This window comes from Lolium perenne, chromosome 6 (genome assembly GCF_019359855.2).
Source record: "Lolium perenne isolate Kyuss_39 chromosome 6, Kyuss_2.0, whole genome shotgun sequence".
Lineage (NCBI taxonomy): Eukaryota > Viridiplantae > Streptophyta > Magnoliopsida > Poales > Poaceae > Lolium > Lolium perenne.
The window spans coordinates 152,410,387-152,427,588 of record NC_067249.2 but is presented as its reverse complement, the minus strand read 5'-3'; positions in this window follow the sequence as shown (position 1 = coordinate 152,427,588).

Below are 17,202 nucleotides of genomic sequence, written 5' to 3'. Positions count from 1 at the left end.
CCACAGTTGTCAGGGCAGGGCCTGGAGGAGCAAATTGCAATGGCAAAGGTAATGTTGGATCTCAGGGGTGAGGATGACCCAGCGCGAAAGATGGCGGTTAGAGGACTCAAGGATCTGGACGAGATTATGCCGTAAGGATCATCGTGGCGGTGGGGAACCTGCTCTCACAGGCGAGTCATTTAACAGGATCTGTTTAGAAGTGGCTGTAATAAAAGATCTTACTATGCTTCCTATTACTATATGGTTTTGTTTGGATGCTGCAGCTGCACTTGTGTTAAGGTAAGAGATGTACTCCACCATACTGGGACCTGTACCTACCCAGCGAAACCGACAGATTGCAGATAAACAACAAAATAACCAGTTAAAAACAACAACATCTTGAATAACCAATAGACTGTTAAAGCTTACAATAGTGCCTTATTATAAGATTCTTCAATACAACCGAGACATAGGTACAAATAAGAATAAAACATCCTTCAAACGAACTTCAATACAATTTCAACACATTGTTTAAACAAAACAACTACATTATAACTGATTTAGAATACTTCAACAGGAACACTTCTAAAGTTTTCGGACAATTCTTCATATCTAAAAGCCAAATCCCCACAATCCATCTGTCACGGTAGGAACAAACCACATAGGAGACTCAACAATATCACCCCAGCCAGCCGCAACATATTGGAAAGAGGAGCCAATGCCAACTCCACCATTGAGTGACATCCTACACCAATCTGGAACAGGCTGTGGTACTTGGTGGAAACGCTTGTGAGTAGCAAACACAGTCTGATGTGAAAACTGGAGCTACATTGACATCGTTGAGACCAGCTACCTCAGGAGGACCAAGCAGAAACGGGTAGTTTATACCAAGAAACAAAGATGTGCCTTGCAGATCTTCAAGCCTGACCCAATTCGGTGTGACAGCGTCATCACCATAAGAATCTCTAGCATAGACATGACAACGCATCGACGGGTAAATCAGTAGCTCCCTCCCCATATGATCGATCGGATTACCTTCACTGGGTTCACCATGACCTCTAACATTAATCCAAAGAATAGTGCCTTCATGCCCCGGAGAAAGGAACCACGTGCCGGGAGCAATGTTGTTGCCATCATGAACACCACCATGTAGATTTGGCTGCTCAACAATCTCTGGAGCAGCTATCACCTGAGGAGCAGCACCGGCACCTATTTTTTTTGCTTAAACATGGTTAAGATAGATCGGATACTATATAACTAAGTTAAGAAAAACGTGATGCAAAAAATAGTATACAATAAGTGCAACAAAAAAAACTATACCACCGAAATCAAAAACTCACCCCAAATAGTAGGATCCCAAACAAGGACATCCCCTCTGGGTGCAGTAACAGCGTAGATCCTACCACTGGTAAGAATGGCATCAACATACCTTGACGGTGCAAGGTAATCGTTGCGAAGGATCCTCCACTGTACGTCCCTACTACCACCACGCATGATTGCAATTATCTTATCAAACACTGCTATGACATAGTAGTTCCATTTGTTTCCAACCCTGTATGGTTCAGCAGTTATCTGAATCTTCAACAACTGCATGTGTGCCAAATCATACCGATACAAGAAAGGCCCATCTGGAGCGATGCCAACGTTACGAACGGATGGCAGAGGGATCTCCTCGTCTGTGTAGACGTTAAGCAGAGACCACCGTGCTTGCTCCTGAACAACTGCAACCCATTCGCCATTTGAACCAACCCAGTGCTTGTCGCCTGGCCCGACCTATGTACAAGGTACAAATGCTTTTGCGAAAGGAGCGTCTAGTGGCATCAGTGATGCGTCAATACCCTGCGAATTTTTGAATTTTCTAGTATGAAATACAGTACACAAACATTTTCGTGCAATCCATGGAAAACAATAAATACCTGTTCAGTGCGATCAGCGGGCCATGAACTAGGATCAGAATGCAGCAGACAGGGCGATCCAAACGGGAACCTTCCATCCTCACGAATAGCATTGCGCATACCTGGCATACCTCGGGACATTCTGGCAACGGTGATGACGTCTGAGTGAGCGTTGATATGCATCAATGGACCAGAAGCGATTGTAGAAACGAGAGAGGAAGAACCCTGCTCCATTGATCATGATTGCAGAGAAGAAGAGTGGATTTTCCTGTACGGCAGTATGTTGTTGCTTCTTACCAGATGATGTGATAGAGATACAAGGAAATGTCCAGAATATAAGAGGACTCGAGTTGGCAGTTAGTAGTAGCGGTTGCTAATTTTAGACCATGAAAAACACTTATGCGCCAACACCTATAAAACCGTCAAAAGTAGTGGGGGTGAAAGCAGTTACAGGGATGAGGGGGTCGTCCATCAATTCCAAAAATAAGTTTAATACAGAGCATTAAAATAATCCATTTCATGCTATGTAACCGTACTTACGCATCCATAGCATGCTATGCAACCATACTTATGCATCATGCTGCACAGCATTACAGTGCACCTGCTGTACTCTATCAACAACATAAATGTACCTATGCAGCACATCGTTCAGTACTTACACATACTATGTATTAGTACTCGTGATTCTGATTGGACAAGATACCATAACTCGTCATCCTGGGATTAGGCTGTACTCTACCCTATTACCAAATGTACCTATCACATAGAACAGAAGAAAGAAACGAAAACAACTGGTTCTCCTCTCCATGACAAAACTGTCCTCGATATAGTTGCAACACCGTACTCTACGCTATTACTAATCGTACCTATCCAACAACCGAAGAAACCAACTATACCAACAAACAATCTCGTACTCTTCTCCATGCAGCACCTGTACTCATTTCGGTTGCAACGCAAGATACTGTGCTATCAACGCAAAGTATTCCGAGGAGACGGATGGGACATGAATGAGCTCCCACGATCTTCGATCCTGAACAGTTTGAACGACAGATTAGACTCGACGATTCCTCTCTCGAGGCAGATCCAACGGCACTATAGCAAATGCCGTTCCGCATTCGCGCGAAGATACTAGCAACGTGTCACGCTTCTGCCACAAAGCCACCGGAGGTACATGTGTAACAATGATTCAACCCATTACCAACGACATCAGACACGTGTTCGTGCCGCGTACTCACAAGCATACAAAGACACAACCGTACTACATAATATCAGCAACATTATATATTACAGAAAAAAGAAACCATCAACTAAAACCAAAATGGTACAGTACTTGAACTTCATGCCACATCTGTAATTTCTCCAGTTGTAACCAAAACCGGAAGAAAAACCCTGGTAATACTATCCATTTTTTAAATAATGAATTAAATTGTTCGAGTATAACTGGCATTTTCGGAATTTCAACAAGACGCGCACAACCCTGACGTCGTGGGACCCATAACATCAACCAATTTATCTTCTACATCTATATAGCCGTATTATGGCTAAAACCTACATACTCAACTCCAATCTCCTCAAACACCCACGGAAGAACTCAGGTCAAGGACAAGGTACAGGCCGAACCCGTACAAGAACTTGTCGGAGCATCAAGATAGCCTCCACTACTGCTCCATCTGAGGTTCGTTTCTTATCACGCAACAGACTGCACTAGGATACATGAATTAGTTTTCTACCCACCTGTATTCCTTTTCTACAAATTAGAACACATAGACTATGCGGCAGCTCCCATTCCTTCTCCAGTCACCCGTCTAGCAAAAAGCGAGGACAAACCCTAGCGAGCCGCCAAACACCTATCCTCTCTACACTCTACTCCTCCCCATCAACCAACGGTGAAGGAATCTGTGGAGATCTGAGTTGTTGCTGCGGCTGCTGCCCCGTGCACGACCACATGGTAGGAAGCTAATCCTGCGGGGATTACAGTAGCTACTAACTCCGCCGACTCCGCCAACAACCCTTCAATCCGCGACGACGGGTACCTTTAGAGATCTGTGAGCTCGGGGACAGTATGGATTAATTCCATCTGCGTCTCTAAAGGCACCTTTCGTTCTTAAATATTTACTTGCTTATTAGTCCGACCGTTGTAAACAATATTAGCTACGTATTGCACTCGTATCTGCAGATAAACACCTTATTAATCTAAGGCGTAACTACAAACTTTTCTCGTGAAACAATGAATATAAACCAATAAAAATTCAAACAATTACCTTCATCCCCTACGATACATCGTCTTATTAATTTAAGACAGAAGTACAGCCTAATGCCTGAAAGTTGCTTTAATCCCCTGCAGATTGTTGCATTTCAATTTCAGAAGGAATAGCAAATCTCCGGTATGACAAGTCAACAGGAATCACGGTCTTTGAATGAAGGTAATGTATAAACTCATCCCTCAATGCCGAAATGTGTTACTGTTATGATTCATTTGAAGTCAAACCAGTTTAATTTTAAACCATATTAAAACAAAAAATATCAAAATTTCTAATATAATTTTTTTCTGGTGCTTACCATCAGTGACAATGAGTTTACGATTAACTAAAACGTGTCTACAACTAAAATGTGCCTACATAAAACTATAGTAGCTTCAAACAATTATATTAAATTTTAAACACAATTTCCATGTATTAACCTTTGGATAGATGATTTCTGCGATATTATTGTAGCCACTATAAATCATGAGGAAGCTCCAATTGCCCCACTAAACTTGAAGCCACCGGCGGTTGTGTTCCCAGAAGAACAAGACAACATAAATGCAGTAAATGCAAATACACAGTCTAAAAGGAAAAATTGTGGAGCAAGAACAATCGCAGGTTCCTCTAAAAATATTGCAACAGCAGTCAGACCGCCTCCCCGCAGAAACAGTTTGAATAGCCTTGCAGGAAGAAAGCACAAGAATATATCATCAGAGAAAGAGGCAGCAATAATGGAAAAAGAAACTCGAAACATGTTAGAGAAGACTGCCAATATTGGTTCTAAAAGTCCAAGGAGAAGCAAACGATTGTCATCTACAAAAGAGACAGTAGTCACCAGCTCTAGCCAAAGTGCTCCAAATATCAATGGAAAAGAAAAAACACAGCCTACAAAAACTGCCAAAGAAGGAAAGAAATCAGAAAACGTCACATCAATAAGAAATTCGTCTCGCAATACCAAACATGACGCTGAGCATGACGACAACGAAGAGAACAACACCAGCGATGAAGGAAACGATGAATACAACAAGGTAAATATGAGTATTTTATTAGTACCTTGGATACAAAAAAATGCATTTATTATGTTGTTGAACATTTTTGTCTAACACAATTGATTTTAATAATGCAGAACATAACTGGAAATTCAGAAGATAAAAAAAATAAAGGCAAGAAACAGGAAAAGGCAAGAAGGATTGCAAAAAAGGCAAAAATAAATTTTATGGCCAGAACAATCAACAAGACAGTTAGATGCTCACTTAAACAGCTATTCACCTGTGTTGAAATACTGAAGGAACGGCATATAAGAAGGCTTCGGGATGCAGGTTTGGGTCCCTTACTTGACAGCAAGATCAGGCAAAACATTAATATCCGACTTGCCTGCTTCCTTATGAATAGAATTGATCCAGCAACCATGACTCTGAATCTAGGAGTAGCAAACAAAGTAATTGAAATTACTTCTTATGCTATCCATCTGCTGTTTGGGCTACCAGACGGTTCAAACACAGCTCCTAGACCATCAGAAAGTGGCAACGACAAAACATTGCATGAGTTGAAGATTGAGCTTGGCTTTAGAAAAAATGAGGATATAAATAATGATGACCTTTGCAAGGTTCTGACACTGTTGGTTAAAGATGAAGTGAACGATGATTTTGCTCTGAAAGTATTTGTGTTGATAATGTACATGAAATTCATATGCCCTGGAACTGATGTCCGTGTGTCAAGGGAGGCAGCAATGGTAAAAAATCTGGACATATCAAAGTTGAAGGACATGGATTTGTGTCAGTTGCTAGTAGATGAGCTCAAGTGAGCAGTCATCCAAAGATGAAAATCAAAATCAAAATGGATCACTGGCTGCATCATAGCACCGATCTGTTATATCTTGACTGTTGTATGAAACAAGACCTTTCAGATCTTGATAAAAGAACACCTCGTACACACTTCATGGATTATGAAAAACTAAGGAGTATTGCTGCAGCAGACTGTGCTAAAAAAGGCGGTGAAGACCCCAACACCTGGATATTTGGAAACTTACCTGTAAGAGAATTTCAATGACCCTTTTATCTTTTTGTTCATTATTTCTCAGTATCGCACAAGCTAATACAATGTTTTCATTTTATCATTCATACGATGGAAAGCACCAAATGACATAGTTTACTACCGTAAAAGGAATCCATCGAAGAGGATGTATCCGCATCATGAAGACCAAATGATGTCGCAAAACGTACTTTCGGAGGCACAAGCATTCCAGCTGGTGGTTCCACCGAAGAAGAAAACACCAAAGGTGTATCGGAAGAAACATTCGAACAGATTGACAACTTGCTGACTAGCGCGCATTTAATTGTCACACAAAGTACCAACTACATTTGACCGCCTCAAAATCTGGAACAGCTGAAAACCAAGCAACTACTGTCAAACAAATTTCTGACAACGAAGCTAAAGTTATAGAAAGTTTACAGAAAACAACATTTCATCTCAGACAATCTTTCGCATTGTTCAAGAAAGCACAGGATGAACGTTGCAAGCAAATTCAGCAAGATGAAAGGATAGCAAATAATGAGGTACGACAAAAGACATAATCACACTGGCAATTTTTTGTTGTATGTCTTCAAATTTAACAAATTGAGCTACATATGAATCATAATAAAATTTAAATACAAAAAAGCAGGTTGGCAACGAAGCTGCATCTCCAACTCAAGGAGGCACTGCAGAAAAAAACAAGAAGTGAAGAATGAAGAATGAAGAACTGAAGTCTAGAAGTTGGAGATCTGATGTTGTGTGCTTTTGTGTAGCATGCTTGCTCTTGTTTAGTGATAAGGATTGAAACTTTTTATCTTGCAATGTGTTGCTGAAACTTCTTCTATTGTTTGGTCACACTTGTGTTGGTAAATTATTGAAACTTGATGTTTATCAGCTCTATGCTATATTGCTGAAACTTGGTGTACCTGTTTATTTGATGAAACGTGTTTTACCTTTTGTACCCATATTATTGTACCTTTTGCTTACATATTGTGCGCCAATGAAGAAACACCAGTATCAAGTGCAATTCCAACTCCACAATCCTTGATCATGTACCTGCGCTATACAACTCTCTTGGTGAAAACGCTGTACTCGTCTATTACTCACTCCTGTACTCCACAAACCAAACCTGCACCTATTGCAGCACAAGTTTTTGATCCTCTTGGTGCGGACGCTGTACTCGTCTCTCCGTCACCTCTGTACTCCACAATACTTGCACATGTAACTCTGCCAGACAAAACAGAAATTGCTGCAGAGAAACAAAAAGAAACACGGTCCGTACTTCTACTGGTACGAACACTATACTAGTCTTTCCGTCACCTCTGTACTCCACAATCCTTGCACATGTACCTCCGCCAGACAAAACAGAAATTCTTGTAAAGAAACAAAAAGAAACACGATTGCGTGTTCCCCTTGGTACGGACGCTGTACTCGTCTCTACGTCACATCTATACTCCAGAGAATGATCCAGATAAACAAAGAGAAACAAGGTTAAGTGCTCCTCTTAGTGAAGACACTGTACTCGTATTTCCGACACCGCTGCACTCTATAAGACTTGCACTTGTACCTGCGCTAGAAAAGAAGGAATTTTTTCTTATTCCCTTTCATACCAGCGCTGTTGTCCTTCTTATTCTTGTCTTTTCGACAACAATCCCATCCACACATCTGACACTAATGAACCACAACGTCCATAGCATACTGGAACATTATAATATATGTAAAGGGCAGTGCACAACAAAGCCCCGCAGTAGGTCCCGTATGTCATAGAGGCAGAATAGGATAATTGTAAAAGAGAGTGGACGACAAGGACCCACGGTAGCTCCCGGATATAATAGTGGCAGAATAGAATAAACCTAAAAGAGAGTAGACGACAATGCCCCCAAGTAGGTCCCAAATGCATAGAGGCATAATAGAACAAATATAAAAGTGAATGGACAATAACACCCCGAAGTAGGTCAGAAATGTCATAGGGTAGAAACCACACCAAAACTACTCTTATTAGCTTCTAAAATCAACAGTTCCACACCAACCGCTTTGCAAGAATCCTCCTCCTTATCCAAAACAGGAAAAGAAAGTAACAACAGCAAGGGAGCATCGCCGGCATTTCCATCACAGCACACCAGCTGCAATTGGCAAAACTATCCCAGGTTTCGGATCCTTGGTATGTATATCTCCAAAACTTCTAGATCCGGTGAAAAATCCATGTTCCAAATAGATCAGTCGAATACCACAATAATACAGAAAACAGATCTAGGGTCTAGTGGAAAACAGTCTCACTACGCTTTTTTTTTTCACACCTCGTGAATCAAGCACCAACTTGAAGTTCCGCTCATGGATCTGGTAGCAACAAACATTACAAACATACATCGTATTCCAGGTCAACAAAAAAAAAGCTAAAATATTCTAATACTCCACACTATGATGTTTAAATGACATCATCGCTTCGAACTAAATTAAAAGAGAAATAAACTATTTATATCCAAATTGTATTTGTTTGCATTCGTGAATAATCTGTAGTTCTTTGGTCTCCAAAATGTATTGCAAGCATATGCAATTTGATGGTTACCTTCTTGTTCTAAACAGAAAATTCTTTCAAGACTGCAAGAGGCTGCACACAACAGGGCAAAGAAGTACGGATACTTGTGCAGAAGCTGTCCAATATGCGAGTCCGACCCTCACTACCAGGTTTCAAATAATCAAATTTAATGCTTTGTTCCACAAAAAATATTTTACTGATCAAGTACAATGAAAGTTGACCTAAATTCAATTTAAATATGATTTACAATGAATGAATTAATAATTGAAATGTCATCTCTAGGAAACACTGCTTGCAAAAATTCAGGAGATTGCGCAATCAAGAGCCGAGGAGTACGGATACTCGTGCAACAACTATCCAACATACAGCGTCGACCCTCAAGACCAGGTTTTCAAATAATCATAATTTAATGCTTAGTTGCGTAGAAACCATATTATTTCATGCCATGCAATGAAAGTTGATTTAAATTTATCTAAATCTTAATGCATCTAAACTATATGATCTACAAACAATGAATCGTCATATTTAGGAAATTCAGGCAACATGTAATCAGGGTACAACCAACACTGCCATTGAAAAGAGCCAAAGCAGTGATGAAAGTGACAACAAAGACGAGACAAAGGTTTTTACAGAGATATTGATGAAAGTTATGCAAAGTTTATCTCAGATATGCGCAAAATAACTGTTAGAGGTACATATATTAGCAACTAAAACAGTAAACATTACAGTCAATATATAGTTTCTTAAAAATAATACCTCTTGATTGTAGGACCTGGACTGTATGGAGACGAAAATTTTGACGAAGCATGCGTCTTTGGAAACCACGTGGAAATGAATTACAATTAAGTACTCGACCTAATAAATGAAGTCATCACGGACCAGACACCAGCTATTAAACATTATATTTGCACCATGACTAAATCATTTGTTACAAGAGGCATATGTAAGATGGTAAGTTTATATCGACAATTATATTAAATACTTATTGTCTACATAACAAGAAAACTTCTGACGTAGTGTACCACAAAACTAATGATGGTTCGTTAATATCTTTTTAGGAATTTTCAGAAGAATTCACTACTGAACACATTTGGGGATTCATACAAGAACCTGTTAAAGTTGCTGTCAGCTGCACATCGAGTCACATTACAATGTATGCTACCATGAAGATGGATAAGAATGGGAAAGGAAAGGTTTCCCAGATATAGTTGAAGAATTTTACCTGAAAGGAGACATTTGCTCATTTACCTTCAAAGATGAAAGAGGATCTCCATTCTTACATGGCAGTGCCTGGCTCAAGCTTGTCATAACAAAGCTAAAAAGTGAGGCATAAGTTAAAATAAGTACAATGTGTCAGTACTGAAACATTGTGAACCACGCAACGAATTACGTACAAGTATTTCTATTTGGTTATTAGTTAATTCTACTGTCATGTGTACATTTCAATATTTTATAAGTAATATTTGAGACACTCATCGAATTTATTCACACTGCAATGTTAATGCTAGTGTCATGTGTCTGAAATTCTATTGTTTCGAACTATACTCGACTCGTCATCACCGCTGTACTCGACAAGCCTTTGCACCTGTAACTACACTAGAGAAAAAGGAAAGAGACACAGTCCTGTACTCCTCTTCCTACCTAAGTTGTACTCGACTCTCCGTCACCGCTGTACTCGACACGCTTTTACACCTAACCTGCGATAGAGAAAACGGAAATAATGTACTCCTCTTGGTGCGAAACATGTACTCGCTTCGCCATCACCGCTGTACTTGACACGCATATGAACCTGTACCTGCGATTAAGAAACACAGACTTGTACTCATTTTGATGCGAAACACATCTTTGGATTAGCCGTCATCGCCGTACTCAACACCCTTTCGAACATGTACCTGCGCTAGAGGAAACGGAAAATCTCTCCAGATAAATCGGAAGAGAAACACAGTACCGTACTCCTCTTCATACCTAATCAGTACTCGTCCCTACGTTCTGGATGTACCTCACAGCCCTTCGAACATGTACCTACGCTAGACAAAACAAACGGAAATCTTTCCAGACAAACAAACAGAGAAATGACCTCGTACTCCTATTGGTTCGTACGATGTACTCGTCTCCACGTCGCGGATGTACTTCACGAGCATATCACCTGTACCTGCGCTAGAGGAAAAGGAAACCTCTCCAGATAAATCGAAAGAGAAACACAGTACTGTACTCCTCTTCATACCTAATCAGTACTCGTCCCTACGTCGTGGATGTACCTCGCAGCCCTTCGAACATGTACCTACGCTAGAGAAAATCAAACGGAAATCTTTCCAGAGAAACAAACAGAGAAACGACCTCGTACTCCTATTGGTTCCTACGATGTACTTGTCTCCACGTCGCGGATGTACTTCACGAGCATATCACCTGTACCTGCGCTAGAGGAAAAGGAAACCTCTCCAGATAAATCGAAAGAGAAACACAGTACCGTACTCCTCTTCATACCTAATCTGTACTCGTCCCTACGTCGTGGATGTACCTCGCAGCCCTTCGAACATTTACCTACGCTAGAGAAAATCAAACGGAAATCTTTCCAGAGAAACAAACAGAGAAACGACCTCGTACTCCTCTTGGTTTCTATGATGTACTCGTCTCCACGTCGTGGATGTACTTCACCAGCATTTCACCTGTACCTGCGCTAGAGGAAAAGGAAACCTCTCCAGATAAATCGAAAGAGAAACACAGTACCGTACTCCTCTTCATACCTAATCAGTACTCGTCCCTACGTCGTGGATGTACCTCGCAGCCCTTCGAACATGTACCTACGCTAGAGAAAATCAAACGGAATTCTTTCCAGAGAAACAAACAGAGAAACGACCTCGTACTCCTCTTGGTTCCGATGATGTACTCGTCTCCACGTCGCGGATGTACTTCACGAGCATTTCACCTGTACCTGCGCTTGAGGAAACGGAAATCCCTCCAGACAAATCGAAATAGAAACACAGTAAAGTCCTCCTCTTCATACCTAATCTGTACTCGTCCCTACGTCCTGGATGTACCTCGCAGCCCTTCGAACATGTATCTACGCTAGAGAAAATTAAACGGAAATATTTCCAGAGAAACAAACAGAGAAACGACCTCGTAGTCCTCTTGGTTCCGACGATGTACTCGTCTCCACGTCGCGGATGTACTTCACGAGCCTTTCACCTGTACCTGCGTTAGACAAAACGGAAATCCCTCCAGACAAATCGAAATAGAAACACAGTAAAGTCCTCCTCTTCATACCTAATTTGTACTCGTCCCTACGTCCTGGATGTACCTCGCAGCCCTTCGAATATGTACCTACGCTAGATAAAATCAAACGGAAATCTTTCCAGAGAAACAAACAGAGAAACGACCTCGTACTTCTCTTGGTTCCTACGATGTACTCGTCTCCACGTCGCGGATGTACTTCACGAGCCTTTCACCTGTACCTGCGCTTGAGGAAACGGAAATCCCTCCAGACAAATCGAAATAGAAACACAGTAACGTCCTCCTCTTCATACCTAATCTGTACTCGTCCCTACGTCCTGGATGTACCTCGCAGCCCTTCGAACATGTACCTACGCTAGAGAAAATTAAACGGAAATATTTCCAGAGAAACAAACAGAGAAACGACCTCGTAGTCCTCTTGGTTCCGACGATGTACTCGTCTCCACGTCGCGGACGTACTTCACGAGCCTTTCACCTGTACCTGCGTTAGATGAAACGGAAATCTCTCCAGACAAATCGAAATAGAAACACAGTACCGTACTCCTCTTCATACATAATCAGTACTCGTCCCTACGTCCTGGATGTACCTCGTAGCCCTTCGAACATGTACCTACGCTGAAGAAAATCAAACTGAAATCTTTCCAGAGAAACAAACAGAGAAACAACCTCGTACTTCTCTTGGTTCCTACGATGTACTCGTCTCCACGTCGCGGATGTACTTCACGAGCCTTTCACCTGTACCTGCGCTTGAGGAAACGGAAATCCCTCCAGACAAATCGAAATAGAAACACAGTAACGTACTCCTCTTCATACCTAATCTGTACTCGTCACTACTTCCTGGATGTACCTGATAGCCCTTAGAACATGTACCGACGCTAGAGAAACTCAAACGGAATTCTTTCCTTAGAAACAAACAGAGAAACGACCTCGTACTCCTCTTGGTTGCGACGATGTACTCGTCTCCACGTCGCGGACGTACTTCGCGAGCCTTTCACCTATATCTGCGTTAGACGAAACGGAAATCTCTCCAGACAATAAAAGGGAAGATCAAACAGAAATATTTCCAGAGAATAACAAACCTGTACTGGACTAGCCGTCATCGCCGTACTCCACACCCCTTCGAACATGTACCTGCGCTAGAGAAAACGGAAATATTTCCAGAGATTAAAAGAGAAAACGGAAATATTTACAGACAATTAAAGAGAAAACGGAAATTTTTTCCAGAGAAAAAAAAGATAAAATCAAATGGAATTCTTTCCAAAGAAACAAACAGAGAAACGACCTCGTACTCCTCTTGGTTCCAACGATGTACTCGTCTCCACGTCGCGGACGTACTTCACGAGACTTTCACCTGTACCTGCGTTAGACGAAACGGAAATCTCTCCAAACAAATCGAAAGAGAAACACAGTAACGTACTCCTCTTCATACCTAATCTGTACTCGTCCCTACTTCCTGGATGTACCTGACAGCCCTTAGAACATGTACCTACGCTAGAGAAAATCAAACGGAATTCTTTCCAGAGAAACAAACAGAGAAACGACCTCGTACTCCTCTTGGTTCCGACGATGTACTCGTCTCCACGTCGCGGATGTACTTCACGAGCATTTCACCTGTACCTGCGCTAGAGGAAACGAAAATCCCTCCAGACAAATCGAAAGAGAAACACAGTAATATTTCCAGAGATTAAAAGAGAAAATCAAACAAAAATCTTTCCAAAGGATAAAAATACAAAAATAGAAATAAAAGAACAACAGATTGATGCGCCGAAGGCGCCTTGATACGAGGCGAAGCCGAGCCGTAGCAATCGCTTCGACATATGGGGGTAACGACAAACGGGGACAACGACATATGCCATCCATTCATTATGTTTATAAATGTTTGATGCGCCGAAGGCGCCTTGATACGAGGCGAAGCCGAGCCGTAGCAATCGCTTCGACATATGGGGGTAGCGACAAACGGGGACAACAACATATGTCATCCATTCATTATGTTTATAAATGTTTGATGCGCCGAAGGCGCCTTGATACGAGGCGAAGCCGAGCCGTAGCAATCGCTTCGACATATGGGGGTAACGACAAACGGGGACAAGGACATATGTCATCCATTCATTATATTTATAAATGTTTGATGCGCCGAAGGCGCCTTGATACGAGGCGAAGCCGAGCCGTAGCAATCGCTTCGACATATGTCTTCTTGTAGGTGTCTTCTTCTAGCACTCTGTTGGAATTTTTAAAAAAAAGTAAGTTGAAAGTGCTACCTCCCTCCCATTAATTCCCCAGAAAACTCACAGCCCGGAAATACAAAGGGAAAAAGCCAAAAAGGAAGTCCCGCCCAATTTTTTAAAAACTAACAGCGCGCGTAAAGGGAAAAAAACGCTTAACGGGTCCGCATAGTGTTAACGGGTCTACCGGAGCGTAAAGGGAAAAAACCAAACCCGGAAAACGGTTCGCGTCTTTTTCTGGGGACACGGTCCGCGCCCGACGCCAGAGCGCGCGCGCAGGATGGCTTTTTCCCTTCGTAAAGGTCGATCTCTAGCTAGTCGTACCCGCTCCCTACCTGTCGTTTCGCTGAAGAGATCAAGATCGCTTGTGTGAGCTTCGGAGGTTTGGCGGCCCAATTAACCTAAGTAAGACTTCGCGCGGTCCTTGTCTTTCTGGGCTTTTGACCTTTGTCCAGGTAGTTCTTATGAAATTTGAGCGAGGAAGCTATTTAAGCTGGTCGTACTCTTCCTGGCGCGGCGAGGTGGGACTAAAATATGGACTGAAGACGGCGCTGCCTTCCGCTGTTCCGCATGGTTGTGTCAGACCTGGGATGATTTTGTACGCGGGAGTGCGGGACCGAAGACCGATCCATGCTGCTGGTGCTACGCGCTGCTCCGCTTTGCTTGCTGCCTGCATCGAAAAAACAGTACGCGCATGTGCAGACTTGCTCCAGCTAGTGATCATTTTTTCCACCACCTAGCTAGCTCGTTTTTTTTTTTCTCAGGGAACCTAGCTAGCTCGGTTGTGCACACAAGTACGCACATGCATGCATTTTTTTCTTTTTTGGCGTGGAGCTGACACGCACATGCGCATACGTCGTTTCACCCAAATAAAACTCAAGTACCTATTTAAGTAACTTTGAGGCCCATCTTTACGAAATTATTTTGAACGAAATAAAATAGCGTCGATAGCTAGCTAGGCTAATCTGAACGAAATAAAAATACAAAAAAGTAATACTAGCATAAAACAGAAAAATAAAGCTAGAAGTCTGGATTAAATATTGTTCAACACACGAATCTCATGGAACGAGAATGTCCGGAAAAACAAATATTGTTCAACATCATAGACGGCGGGGAACGGGAGCCTGAACGGAGGGGAACAACTGCCTAGACGGAGGGAAACAACATCGTAGACTGTGGGAACAGGAGCCTAGACGAAGGGGAACAACTGTAGGATAACGTTGCATAGAAAACAAAAATTTTCCTACCGCGAACACGCAATCCAAGCCAAGATGCAATCTAGAAGACGGTAGCAACGAGGGGATGATCAAGACTAACCCTTGAAGAGATTCCAAAGCCTATAAGAGTAGGCTCTTATTGCTGCGGTAGACGATCACTTGCCGCTTGCAAAAGCGCGTAGAAGATCTTGATCACGATCGCTTCCGGTGCCACGAACGGGCAGCACCTCCGTACTCGGTCACACGTTCGGTTGTTGATGAAGACGACGTCCACCTCCCCGTTCCAGCGGCAGCGGAAGTAGTAGCTCCTCTTGAATCCGACAGCACGACGGCGTGGTGTCGGTGGTGGTGGAGAAATCCGGCGGAGCTTCGCTTAAGCGTGCGGGATGTGGTGGAGGAGAGAGACCGCTAGGGTTTGGGGAGAGAGGGGGGTTGGGCGCCGGCCCTCTAAGGGGTGCGGCCAAGGCTGAGCCAAAGAGTGTTCAGCCCCCTCTCTATGCCCCTCATTATATAGGTGGAAGCCCCAAGAGTTCTAGTCCAAGTCTTCGAATAAGACCCCAACACTAAAACCTCCCATATGTGGGAAACCTACTCAAGGAGGGAGTCCTACCCAAGGTGGGACTCCCACCTTTCCTTGAGGTGGGCTGGCCGGCCACCCTAGGGGAGTCCACCTTGGACTCCTCCCCTTTAGGGTTGGCTGGTCATGCAAGTGGAGTCTCTTCGGGACTCCACTTTCCAAAGTGCCATTCTTCCGGACTTTTCTAGAACCTTCTAGAACCTGCCATAAATGCACCGGATCATTTCCAAACTTGGAATATGACTTCCTATATATGAATCTTATTCTCCGGACCATTCCGGAACTCCTCGTGATGTCCGGGATCTCATCCGGGACTCCGAACAAATATTCAAACTCCATTCCATATTCAAGTTCTACCATTTCAACATCCAACTTTAAGTGTGTCACCCTACGGTTCGTGAACTATGCGGACATGGTTGAGTACTCACTCCGACCAATAACCAATAGCGGGATCTGGAGATCCATAATGGCTCCCACATATTCAACGATGACTTTAGTGATCGAATGAACCATTCACATACGATACCAATTCCCTTTGTCACGCGATATTTTACTTGTCCGAGGTTTGATCTTCGGTATCATTCTATACCTTGTTCATCCTCGTCTCCTGACAAGTACTCTTTACTCGTACCGTGGTATGTGGTCTCTTATGAACTTATTCATATGCTTGCAAGACATTAGACGACATTCCACCGAGAGGGCCCAGAGTATATCTATCCGTCATCGGGATGGACAAATCCCACTGTTGATCCATATGCCTCAACTCATACTTTCCGGATACTTAATCCCACCTTTATAACCACCCATTTACGCAGTGGCGTTTGATGTAATCAAAGTACCTTTCCGGTATAAGTGATTTACATGATCTCATGGTCATAAGGACTAGGTAACTATGTATCGAAAGCTTATAGCAAATAACTTAATGACGAGATCTTATGCTACGCTTAATTGGGTGTGTCCATTACATCATTCATACAATGATATAACCTTGTTATTAATAACATCCAATGTTCATGATTATGAAACTAATCATCCATTAATCAACAAGCTAGTTAAGAGGCATACTAGGGACTCTTTGTTTGTCTACATATCACACATGTACTAATGTTTCGGTTAATACAATTATAGCATGATATATAAACATTTATCATAAACATAAAGATATAAATAATAACCACTTTATTATTGCCTCTAGGGCATATCTCCTTCAGTCTCCCACTTGCACTAGAGTCAATAATCTAGTTTACATTTGTAAAGATATAACACCTTGGCCTTATGGTGCTTTATCA